The 17045-nt window shown below is 38.8% G+C and overlaps 1 protein-coding gene across 1 annotated transcript in view; it reads right to left on the reverse strand.

Moving 5' to 3' along the window:
* Positions 1–15272, reverse strand: part of LOC124255296 (neuropeptide prohormone-4-like) — a 40700-nt gene extending 25428 nt beyond the window's left edge. Inside the window, exon 1 of the mRNA XM_046689175.1 lies at positions 14851–15272. The gene's annotated coding sequence lies outside the window, so the exon portion shown is untranslated. The remainder of the gene's footprint in view (positions 1–14850) is intronic.
* Positions 15273–17045: the final 1773 nt, after the last annotated feature.

Raw genomic sequence — 17045 nt, forward strand, 5'->3', positions numbered from 1 at the left:
CGACACATATTGCACAAGGTCTCGGAGCCTATTTTCGACGTGGAAAAATAGTTATGAGATGCTTTTCTCATCATGGTTGTGTACGTCTTCAGATAAAAATGATAAAGTGACTGGGTCAGCACTCCAGAGGGTTTTCAATAACCTCCCGAGCCTGGGGTTAATGGAGCCTCGGATCCAGACAGTAGCCCTCGGTCATGTGTGAAAGTGAACCATGTATCATCTGATAGATGTTGATTAATCCGACACGTCATCCATGTAACCACCCTGACCCAAACTTCAGACAACCTTTAATATGTGTTGGTATCAAGGACTGGCTGTTTTACTGTCCATGATAATTTGAACGAGCGCAGTTCAGTACTGTGACTGTTAAGTAGAAGCCGGTTTTACAGTATTTCATTGCGGGAGACACAACAAAATATTCTTAACACGGACCATCGTTGAACATCTAACCTGATGAAACTTTTAACGATTGTGCGACCAAGCAGTCTTATTAAGGACGTACAGGTTAATAAGCGTCATCAAAATCAGGCCAGTGTTTAAATTCTAAATAAATGTGTTTAGTATTAAAATTGGTGTATCTGTATAGAATAAAAACCAATAAATATTCATTTGCTTTGGAGAATGTGTTTTAACATTACTGCAACCGTATACCCTTATTAGCACTTGTTGGGATTTAAAATTCAATCAATCATATAGTTTTTTTAAATCTCATTCAGCAACGTATTCTCAAACTGACACATCAGAATACTAAATGCGCAAAAGAAAGTTCCAAGCTTTAAATCAACGGTCTAAAGCTCAGAATATGAGATGAGTAATCTGGCAGTTCATGTTAACCGTCCTCGTTCTTGAATGAAAGGCTTTTCGTGTTCGATACCAAGAATTCTTAACACATCACAGTTTAGACGCATTCAATTTATACCCTACGAATAATATTCATTTCAGCATTAAATAATGTTTAAAAAACAACACGAAATATAAAATCTCGTTAAACAGTTATCTCATCAGAGCACGCAAACACATTAGACATCATCACACATGCTTTCTGTTTGCTGATTGTATCACAGTTCTGGGATAGTTACAATGCCGATATTCAGAGATCTTTGACTGCAATAATGTTAATCACTGCATGGTGTTTTTTGCCTGAGCTAAACATTCAACCAGAGGAACTAATTACCCGTAAACACACAAAGACTCTGTTGAGATTACAAACTGATTTAATAGATAACGCTGTAGACAGATTACGGACTGGGTATACCAGAGTTGTTTATGTGGGCAGATACGTAGGCACACAGTACACATACTTACTGAAGTAAACATTTTTTTAATTGAGTCAATACGTGGGATGACATGATGAGTCAGGAACATCAGGCGTATGAGTGTTGAAACATCCTTATATATGGTAGAGGGTCATTATGTGGATGGGAGGTGGTGGGTAGATGTCCACGGAATCAGCGGCTGAGTGTGTGGGTGTCGGGGTGAACAGATAGTTAAACATTATGAAAATATTTCAATTTATGTGTGTTTCGTGAGGTTGTCTTTCTACAAGTGAGTCATACATGACGACACAATGGAATGTCATGACGTCATAATGCAATGGAGGAGGCAACCATGACATCTTAACTGACCACGTTGATAGATTTTATGAAGACCAACAATTCAATGAAATAAAATTATTCTCTTACAGAAATATGAATATTTCCATACTCAATATCTAAGGGTTTTCTTGCAGTAATGTCGACTTCAACTTTATCTCATATTCTGGACCTCATACTTATCAGGGGAACTATTCTGGACACAATTCGAATCCCCATTTAATTCCGGGTTTTTCACCAATCAGAATGCGGCACGCACTTCAATTCGTTTTGTATGACCTATCAAAAGGGCAGGGTTGAAACCTGGTTGGTGCTTAGGAGGTAATGTTGTACAGTTTTACCGTGAGATACTTGTAACTGTTTTAGTCTGAGCGAATCCACTACTGTTTCGCCATAATACCATCCCAGTAGCACGCGAACAAGTAGCGATTAAGAAACATTCGGACGTTCAATAGTTCTTGGTACATTGCTTTGTAATTGCAGCTGAGGGAATTGGTTAACGTTTTAACGCGAATAAAGATCTTCTGGAAGTATAAGATACATATAAAAATGTCTGTAAACTGAGACACCGTCCCAATGGTACCCTAACGAAGAGGAACACTGTATGCGATCATCTGGAACTGCATTTAATAGACTGGTCCCTCTGAGAATCCACATTTGGACGTACTTCTAATTCTGTGCTTTGTGCATTAGGGAAAATCGATGGAACCGCGTTAAAATACGACTACTGGCCGGGACACGCCCTTGTTTTAATATAACAAAATACAATCAGAATTCGTTTGAAGAACAAGAATGGAAATGGACATGCTGTTTATGACAGAGTATAGTTTTATGCAGAAGAAAAATGGCATGTGACAAAACATTTTGCAACAGTTCGTTCCCATAGGCCCTTTTACGCACATGTGGATATACCTTTATCGCGTGCATCAACTATATCTATGCTACGCTCTGACAGGGAAGAACTGCATCTGCCGATGATTACTTGCTGTTCATCTGTACACTAGTAGTAGTACTTCCAAACACAATCTCTGGGGCATTTTTTGCGGATGCATCTTACAAAGCTTGGGTGGTCGTGTCTCCTATATGGTAACATAGGCTTACGATAGTTTCAGTGCAAAGATCGCTTTGTGCAACTGAGCCCAGGACAATGATGAAAGTTGTGCAAAACGGCTACACACCATCAAATATTATTCCCATTTCTAATTCAACTGTTCTTCACAAAATGATGGGTCCATTAATAGCATGCATTAGCATAGGAGAGCTGGATTCACCTAGAGGTAACATTTTCTGGTGGAGGTACACACGTTAACGTCATGTCCATGGTATATACATATAGATGGAAAAAACTCTTCTGTATTGCATAATGGCTGTGTTTCAACTTTAGAATTAGATATCTGTAAAGCATCAAAGAATTAGGAGTCCAAGATCAATACAATGTGTGGAGGTTTTACGATTTATTAGTTCAATATGGGGATATATGAAACCATCAACTACATTATGTGGTCATCGGGCTAGCTTATAGGCATCGCTGTGGAGCGGCGCTGTATGGAACTATCGATCCGGCTTTAAGATGATGAAATACAATCCAAATCAGATGGGACAAGTCCTTTGGCGACCCAATCTCCATTGTTGGAGCTAGAGAAGCGATAAACGCTGCAGTAGAGATTGAGGTGTGATTATAGAGAGATATGTGGCGGACCAACGGTCCCAAAGCAGAATTGTTTTTCAGAGAACGTCGACGGTTGGCTCCTGGCTATTGCTGTCCCAGGCATCTGGTACAGTTTGATCCAACACTGTAGCATGAACTGTTAATTTACTGGTTGTATTTCTATCTGGATAATTATTAAGATCCAGTAGATCCGCACCACGGTTAATCCTATTGTTCTGTTGTGGAAGTGTTATAGGCTATATTCAACATCTAATCAATGGATCACATTTATAGAAGTCTATATTTGCGAAGCAAACCCAATAGTCACTTCTCATAGAAAAACAATTCATCATTGTTACGTGTCAGCAGAATCTATAATTCAGCATGTCGCAATCGCTGGAACAAACTGCTCGAAGGGAAATCTAAATATATAGATAGCCATGCAGAAAGGGATCCCCATACAGACGGACGTCCACACTTAATGTTCATACAGTTATCAATGAAATTACAAATGCTTTCGTGCCGTTTTCTCCTGTTGGCGCTGACACGAGTACTCAGCAACTCGACGCCCATGATCCTCAAGTCAGGTTATTCTGGTTGACAAAGCATGCAGCGTATAGGATAATATCGCCACTACGTCGGGGTAGTGTGTTTGATGTTCACCGTGTCTGTTTTACTGATACGTCACATTGGACCGACAAACCCTATAATACCCATAAGCCAGTGAGAGGGATACATCTGTGTACATTGATTATTGGATGTGCACCCATGCGCTTATCACGTAATACATGCACAGAATATCGAGAGCTAACAGTGCTTTGTTCTACAGGTCAGGATTTGTTAAAATCTTTACACAAAGACTTTTGCAAGCGATAAGTCAAACTGAATTTGCCTACTGATCTCTTCAGAATTATACGTGTGAAGTCGAAAGATTCCATATTTGAATCATTTGGGAAAATATGTGTTCTTAAAGTTCTTTAAATCTTAGGTTGCAAATAAATGTCAAAGAAATTTGCCCGCACCATTAACTATTGAAATATATACGAGTGTGTGAAATATCATTTGCTCACAGGCTTTGCTTGAGGTGTAATTGCATTTGAGACGTCAACGTAAAACTACTTTTGGACATATTCCTTACTTTGCCTTTGTATACTATCATTAGGCACAACACACCATCAACCCCATCCATCTTTATACGTAGGAAGTAAATTGAAAGTTAAATTAAATTTATAAATTATTTTGCAAATTTGTCATTGATTATTATTTTTAAAAATTTTAAACATTTTAATCCTGCCACACACATGTGAGCGTTCCTCCGTTTGGAAAATTGTACGCATACAACCGCAACGTGCTAAGTGTTACGAACGTGCAATACATGATTTATATCGTTTTACAAATAACGAAATTATACCTTCAGCCAGTGCCAAGAAACAGATTACACAAACGACAGTGGATGGGGAATGGAATTCAAGTTCGTGTTGATAAAAAACAAGAACATGACAGAGGAAAACTTAGTCTTCCTAACAATGTGTAAAATGATCAAAGGCATAGCTCTATTCCAGGCGTAATACATCAATTGAGGGATTATGAGCGATGGACAAACATTAACTTATGTTTATGTCGCTGTGAACTATATCGGGGATATTCAATTAGGTCCCTGTCAGAATGCTCCAAGCTCCAGATATCATTTGGTTGTCAGCACAAGTCAAACATAGGTTATGACTTTGTCGAGATCTGTTGTCGAGGCATGGTTAAGAAGGTAATTGTGGTAATATTAGGATATGTTTGGATAGCAAGAGCTCTCTTTTCCATGGCTTGATCCTGCAGACGGTGTCAGAGATGGCATCGTCAAATAATGAAAGAACCACGAGCAAGCCAGGACGTTGGTTCTTTTCTTATGATATCAAATTGCAGATTACTTCAAATAAAAGAGCCGTGTGGGGATTATTGATTGGAATTGGTCTTCAGTAACCCATGCTGGTCAAAAGATGAGACTTAATGGTTTAGGTGGTCAGGATTATTGGTTGGGATTGGTCTTCTGTAACCTGTGTTGGTGAAAAGATGAGACTTAATGGTTTGGGTGGTCAGGTAACTTGGTTGATTTTATGTCAACGTGCAACTATGACCAGGGTCGTTATTCAAGTGAGTGAGTGAGTGAGTTTAGTTTTACGTCGCACTCAGCAATATTCCAGCTACATAAATAGTCTGTAAATAATCGAGTCTGGAGCAGACAATCCAGTGATCAACAGCATGAGCCAGCGAGCCTGACCACCCGATCCCGTTAGTTCGCCTCATGCAGCGAGTTGAATCCAGATATTCGGGGTGTCGAGAGAACGCCTCAACCACACCGCAAAAGCCATCGAAACTATACAAAAATCATTGGTACCTTTCGTTCTAGTTCGTCACTTTAACACTAAATGAAACATTCCAAAATACCGACTGATTTCTCATAAGAAAATAGATAAGTACTAGTAATCGAGATTGCGCTTTCTACTGTCGGAGTTATTGTGCCAGGGAAAGGTTATGATAAGCAGAATTTGCACTGTATTTCGAACCCGAGGCTGCGCCATACAAAATATGCATAACGACGGTACTTGCTGTTATGATGCCTGGAACTCGCCTTTAAAGAAATACACCAAGGTCTTGTCTTCAAGGAGTCAGTAAACTGTGTGCGGTATCCATGTTAACTGTGGCATGTTATCTCAGTGGCCAAGCACTATGTTAGCGCCAGTAGCCACATACATAAACATGAGCGTGCACGTAGTTGTATAACTAGTAACTACGGTAATGTTGAACGCCACGTCAAACCGGAAAACGTCACTGACGGCACGGGGTTTTAGACGTAATCTGTTATCATGTAAATATATCAGGTTGGAAAAGTTTAAACAGCCCATCGGTGATGCCCAGTGTCCAGGATGCAATTGTACACATACATCAGAGACAAGACGGTATCGTACTGTAGAGAGTATGTAACCACTTTACTCGTGCTTTTAGTTGTGGGTACTAATCGTAGTGTTAGCATGAAATGTTTTAAGTCGTGGGACTTAACATTATTGCGAACGTGGAATAATTTTGATGATGAAAAGAGATGCTGATGATGACAATTTCATTATTTCGCAACTTGAAAATTTAAATTCGTGAAAAGAGACGCGTATTTGGACAATTTCGTTATTGTGGTGACAAAATCAATGTCAGTGAGTCAGTAAGAAGGTTTTACGCCGCCTTCAGCATCATTACGACAGTATCACGACGGGGGACACCAGGAATGGGCTTCACACACTGGAACAATGTGGGAAATCGAACTCGGGTGTCAAGTGTGACCAGCGAACGCTTTAACCACTAGGCTACCATACTGGCCCTGAGAAGATCAAAAGATATGAAATGTCCGGATTTCTGATTATTCCTTTTGCGTTTAATGAAATCGGTTCGTGATAATCGAGACTGTTTTTTTCTCTGGCGTTAACGGTTTATATCTATTATTGTATCGCCTCAGTTCGTTAAACACAAACTTCATATATTCTGATTATAGTCATGCAAACAGAAATTGTTTTCGTTTCTTCCTATAGTGTATCAATACAATGGAAAGCCTTAGTTATGTTTAGTATGTCTCAAATAGGGTTATTTGGAGTCACTAAAATTATCAATGGTCTACTGTCTTTAAGAGAAAGGCACGTTTCGATATCTGTTTAGTGGTATAATTATCCTGGTGGCGCATATTGTTGCTCGATGGACATACCCTGTAGCAACCAATTGAGCACCAGATGCCACTCCATCGACTTAAAACGAGTGTGTAGAGAGAACGATGATTGCCGATCGTTCCAGGGATTGTCTAAACTGTCGGTGAACGAGCTGCTTTCTGTATGATTTCACTCCCAGCTGATCAAATTGAAATGGGCAAAGAGGAGTGATTGCCTCTTCGTTATCCCAAATTTTCGTTGCCGAAGGCAGTGTCTAGATGACCAGACTATCTCTTTCTGACTCAGAAAGGCTACGGTCAATTGTTTACGGTAACTGCACAAGACACATCAGGGCGTTGTGATACTTGTAGCAATATAATAGACGCGCAGTCTAGGGATCCGTCGATTACGACACTAGCAAATGCTTTTAAAGAGGAACTGTCTGTCGCTGTCCACGAACGATGAGCATGTTAATTCATATACAATTCCCAGTGATCTAATTGTCTCAGTATTGCTAAGCATTGTCAAATCTTGTCATATATGAAACACATATATATTTATTTATTAGTAGTAATTGGAATAAATTATATTAAATACCTAGTAATTTACACCTTGTAGTCTATTTTCATATATACCATGAGCCAAAGTATATATCTTAATACAATAAATATAGCGGATTAACAATGAACATTGTGAAGACATAAAAACAAATTGGTCCACCCAGTATAGTATATCAAGTGAAGGTGGCTGTGTTCAGGGAAGTTTCTATGGTACTGCCATTAGTGCATAGCTTCATATATTTACTGAGTCTGTTCATCGCTATGATGGTAACTAATTATAGATGACGGGACGCAAACGCCGCTTGTGATATCACCAGGTGCAGTGTCGAGTTGATGCTTGTGAGAGTTTCGAGATTACATGAGCTGATATAACTAAGATTCTTTACTGCCCTAATGTACATACGCAGACGGTCACCGAGGCTCGGTAATGCTACATGGAGGGCCTATCTTATAAATCGCTCTAGCACAACCAGTGATTACGGTACGATTGGATGAATTATTTAATATACACGCATTTCTGCTTTAGTACGACCTGCCAGAAGAAGATTAATTATTGATATATCGCATTTCTATCATCACCAAAGTATCCCCCGAGAAACGTTGTTGCAGCAGCCTCGGGCTTGCTTTGTGGTTTAGAAATTTTGAGATTATCATCTCTGATATTGTGTTCAAATCAACAACATATTGTCAATACAGCATTAGCCAACACACATGCGGGATTAAATTACAGTGGAGTGAAGAGATGATATATTGACATATTAACATTTCACAGGAACGTAATACAAAATGACAGTATTGGTGCTGAATACATACCTACTGGTACACACACGTACACTGAAAACATTTAAGTACGTTTCACGGCTTCCTTTACTGAGTGAGTGAGTTTAGTTTTACGCCGCTTTTAGCAATGTTCCTGTAATATCACGGCGGGGGACACCAGAAATGGGCTGCACACTTTGAACCCATGTGGGGAATCGAACCCAGGTCTTCGGCGTGACGAGCGAACGCTTTAACCACCAGGCTACCCCATGTCTTGTACATACGTTTTGTGAGGTACAGGAAACTAATGTTATAACGAACTCCTTGTTGTTCACCACTCATTGTACTTCGTTATACGCATTTCGACTAAAACATACAGTAAAAATGACAGGGACAGTTCGTTATATCCGTCTTTTCGTTATAAACGTTCTCCTTAAACGTAGTATACTGTATTGATATGTTATTATATCAACATGTTTTAAAATCTGTTTGATAACGATGAGCAAAAATAATATTCAAATGAAAAGGTTTTCCTAAGTATTTTATATATAGTTAAGCATGCATCTTGGCAAAATAGGTGCATTCCATATGTCAAATGAATTGTAATCAGTCGCTGAACCAGGCAAATATACCTTATTTTCATGCACTACCAGATAAGGATTCTCCTAATGTTATCTTTGAGAAGATCCGTGGCCTGTGAAATACTGACATTTATATTGATTTACTCTAAGTGAGATACACTAACGTAAATATGAATCAATTCGAACAAGTTCCGACAGTGAGAACTTGCGTTTCAATTATTAACGCTTCACTGCTTAACCAACATTGAAGACATTACGTTTTCATTGAAATCGAAAAGTATTGCATCAACTGACGAAATCAAAAGCCAAATATATCCAGTCAAAAACAGGAATAATTTGAATGCTTTATTTAGAATGCACATTGGCTGTAATGCCACAAGCAGTAGATCCATATGAAATTTCATGCTTTGACTTGACGAATAACATTGCATATCAAGTAAGTTTTCTTCTGTCGCATTGTCCTATTAAATTACATGTTCATGGATGAGTGAGTGAGTGAGTGAGTTTACTTTTACGCCGCTTTTAGCAATATTCCAGCAACATCACGGCGGGGGACACCAGAAATTGGCTTCACACATTGTACCCATGTGGGGAATCGAACCCGGGTCTTCGGCGTGACGAGCGAACGCTTTAACCACTAGGCTACCCCACCGCCCCCCATGGATGACGAAAAGGATTTTGTTTCAATTTGCATGTTCAGAAATGTTATGCGCTGTGACAAAGAAACCAAATGACAAAATTGTCCATCTAAAAATATATTCTCTTTATTGATTCTTATCAAGTTTAATCTGATTTCGTTTACATGGTTTAAGTGTGAAACAAACATGTTTACCTGCGTTCATTAAGAGCTCTTAACAGATAAAAAACACAGTCACCATTAGCGAAATTACATAATGACCTTTTTATAGAGTTTAGTCAATATCCCACAAGTATAGAATTTCATTAACATGGCATAAACTGAAATCAAATGCTCTTAGCGTTGCTGTGAGCAAAACAACCACATTATTCCCTTTGTAAATCATGCATTATAACAACTGATTAATTACCCGTCGAGGTGCGAATATTATATTGATTGAAGATATTTAATTGTTAATGACTACCATAACTCTTTAAAACAAGTTTTCAAAGCGAAAATGGTTTTCAATAATGGCATATTCTAAAGTATATGATGTATTTATTGAATATAATGTTTTGTAAAGAATTTGCAAGCGTGCTGTTCACTTGGAAGACTTCAAAGCAAGTCGATATTCTTGATGGAGTGACTTATGCATAAATGTATGAAATAGGTCCACCCTTGGCAACTGTTTATGGGAAAAACGTTCTTTGTTTGACAGGGACTAACTCTCAACATATAACGGTATTCCCACGTTGACATGTACGTCCTTCCTTATCATTCTGAGTTATTTCATACTGATATTGTACTCGACGCTGAATAATTCAAATGCAAAGTTGTAGAAAGTTTGCATAATGTGTTGCATATTTTAAGGTAAACAGGACACCAACTTTTAAGTCTCAGCACACGTATTTTCTTATTTCTGTTACAAATGTATAACTCGAATATCATTAAAACCGCGGTTATCCTGACTCACCATCACAAAGCAGACTGTAATGACATTCACACCATCACAGAAATTAACTAAAAATTAAAACATGTGCTTGATGAAGGTGTGTGCATCTTCAGTAAGTATTTGTCTATGCATGGGCGGATATTCTAGAATGGTGCTATGGTAGTATTTGGGTATGGCGGATGTAGCTGTCTTCCTTCTCCATTATACTCCCGACTTTTGACATACTATTGACTGATATGACAGTTGACGTATCGGTATAACACAAGGTTGTGCTGAGTGAATCAAGGAACAGGGAATAACGGAATATCTATTATTCCTCTGTTATACGTACGTACACAGCCATTACTATTGTTACACGACACCAAGGATTGTCCATTGTCAGAGCAATATTCCTAATGTCTCCAGAATGGATAATCTCGGAACATTGTCTACGCACCCGTAAGATCAATCGAGCAACTAATCACTTCAGAGTGACATGTCTCGCGTAATCCAAATTTAATTGCACATTACCAAGGACAAGGGACCACATGTTGTGATATTACTTTGCAAATGGCACATGTAGATAATTAGCAACGTATTGTTATCTTTGATATTAATGGGAAGCTGCTACAGAGAAGCCATCAGGTTCCCGGGTTACGTCCATCGACCTGTCTAATCCGTTGTCAATTGAATGTTACCGTCAAAAGGGTGAATGCACCCATACCGAGAATCACATATGGTGCGTTCAGCCTGTACAATGTATTGTTCCTATTAAAGACATTGGTATGGGTAAATCTTCTTATGATGATACTTGTACTCTTTGTGTGCTTTACCAAAAGAATGTTAATGGAACACTGCTCCAGATAGCGGCTGTTTGCGATCTGCTGAAAACACACTGTTATAATTTGAAAGTTTTGTATTATGCGACTTTTCTTGCGCGACTATTCTTATCGAGTCTTTGAACGACATTTAGAAGTGATACAACAAGGGTTAAAATTTATGGTTGTCAACTTCTTTGTTATGAGGACGCGGTGTTTCGGAGTATATTCTTACACCTCCATCAGTTGATGAATATAGTCAGAATATACCTTCAAAACGTCGTGTTCCTTATAACAAAGAAGTTGACTTCCATGAATTTCCACATTGTATTCTTATCGAATTATCTTATTGATTCCTTCGAGATATAAATACACTTTTGCTTCCCTGGAAAAACTCTACACTCTCACAAAATAATATACCATGGCTCTTGGTGTTTCAGAGGGCAACAGATATTCACAATGACAAGTATTGAGCTCAGTGATATATTATTTTCCATAAACATATTTCTGCTTTTACCCTTCAAATTGTGTGAATTATCATAACGTTACTAAGTGTACATGAGTTTAACTCGCTCAGATCAAGAAAAATTATGATGATATTATGCATTTTAGGTAAGGACGTGAGCAAGACCATATTTTGTGCGGCATCTATGAGCGGCATCCACGAGAATGCCATTTCATTTTGGTCCATAGAAAGACCACGGTATGTATGAATCATGACGGAATGCTTGGACGCCGATGTTGGCCAGATCAGCTAGTCATTACGTCCTACAGATATAGTGATTACACATGTCCCCGAGGGAAGTGTATTGTCTTCTAATGACAGGCAGACAGTGCTGCTCCTAAATCCCGAGGATACGTCCTTCTGAGTTCAGGTGTTTCCTGAACAACACCACCAGGTACTTGCGCTGGGGCTGATGAAGGGCCAGCATCGTATCCGAGGGGAAGCATCTAATTAGGGCCGACGTCGCGACTTTTGTAGGAGAAGGTTTGTTCAGATAAAAGAACACTGTACATACACATTTCTCCCTTTAGTGAGGCATGGTGCCACTTTTCGTAATTGGTGTCAGCTCTCATTTTGTCACCTTTGAGAAATCAGCCTGGAAAGCTTCTAAACGGCATATGCTCCTAGGTGATAGGTTAACTTCTCGTGGTCGTGTATAGGAAGAGGCAAGCATCTGACCAAATCCCAACAATAGCGCAGTGGACAGCAATCTCATTTGGGCATTCGTGTGCGCATCATAATAAATGTACATTATAAATTAATCAGTTGTATAACTTGAAATTACATTTAGAAAGGGAACATTGAAGATTGATGGCTTGTTCGTTCATTCGAATAACATTTTGGATGACGCAGTTGAGACTTTATGTATCCTATGTATCCTATACATTTACATCTACCACTTGATAAACTTACACTGAATCATTCTGAAATTCAAGGATTCCTCATTCTCGCTTGTGTCCCAGTTGGGATATTTTGTGGTTTTATGTCACGTGTAACTGTGAATAGTCCACATTCTGAATAAAAAACAAACCTCTGAAGAATTATATATGTATCAATGAAGAATTAATCTACATCATAATACTGGGCGCCTGCCGGTGAGAGGTCGCTTGGGCTTTTATCAGTCGGCAATATTTTACAACGCTGACTTTCGAGGAAGCGGTCGGGTCCTCGGAGAATATTTGATGGATACGTCTCGACCGGGCATGCCCTAAACAAGAACAGTAGAGTGTATCTGGTTCCTAAGCTTGAATATCTGATAAAAATTATCATATGCCATAAAGTACTACAGCACTGTACCTAAATCCCGCAAAAAGACAAGACTCTGTCTATAAATCCTAGTTCGTCTTGATGGAGTGGAAAGCAAGGTTGATTTACTGCTGGATCAAGTATAATCTCTTAAAGGGGAGAATTACTCCGCTGATATGTATTTAACAAAGAAGATTGTGACATGTGTTCTGACATTTAGGTAAAATGCTTTCCCCATTGGTTTATTAATGTGCTACATATCAGCTTATTTTTGCACTCTCTCAACATTAAGCTCTGCACACAAATCAGATTACACGTACCAGCGGTCTGTCGTTTTACATCGCCTTTACATAATGATTCGGAATATCTGGATGTTGTAATCAAAACCGTATTCACGTATGAAAGTTTTGATCTGTTTTTTATGGGAAGCGAGGACGGCGTCACCTGATTTGGCCAAACAGCTTCTTCATTATGTCGATATAATGACCACATCAAAACTGTGGAAGATGATCGATAAAATTACTTAAGGTGAAACTTTTTCCAAAACGAATGCTACAAAACTGTCAACGTTAACACACTTTGAGTGAACAATACCACAAAACATTTCTCCCCTCAGAGACCTGAAGACTTCTGAAAAAAGGGGTTTCATTCTGAAACTTTCAAGAAGAGCAATACATTCAGAGTCAAGTCATCAATTCTCCGTCTAAGGAAATCTCCTGGAGCATCCGTCAAGAATGCTGACATAGGTGCCAAGTTTGCTGGAAGAGCGCATAAGTCGCGCTCCGATCTGAGGACCTTCGTCCCCTCTGACGTCCCAGTGCTAGGGAGTGTCAGGCGGTAATCGTGAACGACAGCGGGACACGGCCGTCCAGGGCGAAGAGGTGCTAACTCCCACTTGCTGCGCACTGAATTCGCCGAATAATTTAATTATTCAAATTTGATTTGGTTTAAAGCATGTCTAGTACTGATGCCCGACTCCAAAACCCTTACAAAGAAGATCAATTCTTTAGCGCCATATTTTCAAAACCGGCAGCGAGTAATTCCTCTTTGAGTAATGTGTGTTAATAATACAGTAATTTCTCAATCAGCTGTGTTCAACATCATAAACCTTTATGGGCTTGAGTTGGTTTAGCATACCGAAACGTACATCTAAAACATAAAACTGAATTACGTGAGTGGAGGCTAAGAGTATACAGGACTAAAGTAACAAATCGAGAAAGAATACAATACGAACAGCATCGACGATTATAAATATTCATAAGGTTATGTAACATGATGGGCAAAGCGTGAAGTATATCAGTGGTTGGAGCCATTTGTAAAAAGGCGAACCTGTGGCGAGTTGGTCTAAGTGACCATTTTCAACAGCGCAAGTGTTCCTATCACATGTACAATCCATTGTCAAGTACAGAGCCTTTCAGAGTTGTGAAACCGACATGGCGAATGTTGAGTATGTTCCAACTTCTTGAACACGACTAATCAATTATTCGGCATTGCTATTCCTCGGAGGAATTCCTCCATCTAACTGTAGGTCTGTCAATAAAAGCTCTCGTTCTAAATGTAATGGAGAAAGGGGAACATTGTATGCTTCATTACTTGCTACTAAATTTCTTACCCATAGCGTTGCCGTAGAGATGTTTCATAATGAAATTCTTGATTGCTTTCCATCCATAAAACTAGTATTCTTTTGAGACAAAACCGAGAAAGCAGCATGAATTAATTCCAAATTAGTCCGAACATAGGAGCTAGTCTCGCGACAAACAGATCCATTCGATAAAATGATTAAACTACTCATAATTAAAATACAGTTATTCAAGAACATTACTAAATAATCAAATATCTGATCGTTTACTTAAATCTCAAATTGAAACTTTACAGGTTCGCTAATATCCGTGGAAAAGTTCTAACCAAATAATCTTACCTCTGTTACCTTCGGCCTCAGTCCTTGAACGGTAAACACGTAAATTCAGTTCCTTAGTTTCTTCACTTAGGGTTTGTTCTGTTTCTTTTAAAATATAGCTGTGAGGATTTATAGAAACCCGCTTTCGACTATCCCTCCCGACGCACACACGCGCTCTGCTTGTCTGGCGCCTATATATGATGATCCTCTATCGCCTATGTCCTGCCTCAACGAATGTCATTATAAGCTCGCCCACGACCTCATGAATTATATAGCACGCACGGGATGACGACGAACAACCGATCCAACGGCATAATAACACTTTGGATTGTTTGCTTTTTCTCGGCACGAATCTGATTCTGTTCTGTAGAGATTAACTCGTCGCCCACCGTTTGGGAAACAATATTACGTTTACAGTCGGGGTTTGTGTATGTGGCATATAGGTCTCTGGTGCAATTGATTAACTTTGCGAGACTGACGGATATCCTACCGCGAGGAACTTATAGGAAGACTCGTCTTGATGCTTGCTTCTGCATGGGTCTCTATGATCATATTATTACCTCCCCTAACCAATAAGCACGCTTGTCTGCAAATCTCCCGTGTAGCTCTCATACATGCAGTAACGCTTGTCTTGACAGGTGGTTTCCCTCGTGGTGAAATTGAATTATTGTTCCACGTCATTAGTAAAAACTGAAATCAAAATGTACATTGATTTGCTTTGAACTGGATGATTTCGAAAGATCTTATTTTCAGTCGTCAGTCAAAGTGAAATAGGATTCTCAGTGTTACGTATCATTGCTGCATAAAAGTTTGTACAATGTTATGCCGGTTTATGTCTCTCGTCTTGTACAATCCGTTCAGTTTGATAGAATGTTGATTCTGTAATACAAGAATGTGAGTTCACATGTTCTTTTCAAGACTTCACAGACACTTCACCCTCTGTTTTACATAACGATTGTCTCTACCAACAATATACAATATCACCACCACCCACATACGTCTAGGAATAAGTCTGGTCAGTTAGATTTTTCCGGAACATATTATATTATCAGAACAAGTTTGGTAGAATTTAATTCTTATCACTGTCCTTGCGTGATCTGAAATGTAGATGATCTTCACGACCGCGTGAGATATTGTTCTTCTTATCCCTAAGGGGGTGCTCACACGAAAGGAAATAAAAGACACATTTATGGATCGCTTTTCTAAATATGATACTTATATCTGTGTCTATACTCGGTGGTATAGGACGTCACCATAAGATGTCTGGCATTTTAGATGCCAAAATATTCTTTCATGCACCGTCTTACAAAGAAACGTTTGGTGTCGTTTGGACATAAATAGGAAACAGTGTGTACTAATATTTCTGTTGTGTGTCTTGACATTTCTGATTTGTACATTAATACTGTATTATAGCGTCTTGAGACATTTATATTTAACATGACTCATGAGCCGTTGAAATCATCATTTGAAAACTCATCTTTGATTGTGTTTCATAAATGGTTATGATATGTTCTGAATCGTTCTTGGACCTATATTACTTTAGATTTTCCATACGTTATTTATTGAAAACAATACATTTGTGTAAATATAAACTACAGTAATTCCAGATACAATGTTCATTGATATGAATTTAATTTCAGATGTAATTATTCGAACACTAGACATTCCCAATTTTCAGCTCATTTCTATCTGAACGTTAATTTAGAATTACTGAGTCTATGTAATATCACTTTCGCCCAAACACAATGTTAACAAAGACAAGAAATCTTTGAAGGAGCAAGCATAGACTCCGAAACGTCGTGTTATTCACAATAAAGAAGTGGACATTCATTAATCTTGCTTTTCCTTAAGATAAGAAAACCATTGTTTCATGCCACAGCAAATGAACAAACACATTACCAGGTAGTTAACAAAGGATATTCATCAGCAACATGAAGTTCCTAACCTTTGCCTAATGGCTGCCTCCCTCAGGCATGCCCGACTTAAATGTTTCTAGGTTCCTCAGACTAAACCCTTGCTCAAAAGGTTTCGCAAAAGCGGGGAACGTCTAACGGCCGCATCACTCCGGGCTTTCCTCCCACCAGAAGCTGACACGAAGTAATGTTACTATCGAAATAGGCTTTAAATCACACACAGTCATCAGCTAATGTTTAACTATTACAGCATATTCCGCCAGTGTTTATGATTGGACCAACGGTAGATTGATTTATGGTTTT

This window comes from Haliotis rubra, unplaced genomic scaffold (genome assembly GCF_003918875.1).
Source record: "Haliotis rubra isolate DU_JTF1 unplaced genomic scaffold, ASM391887v1 Scf6, whole genome shotgun sequence".
Lineage (NCBI taxonomy): Eukaryota > Metazoa > Mollusca > Gastropoda > Lepetellida > Haliotidae > Haliotis > Haliotis rubra.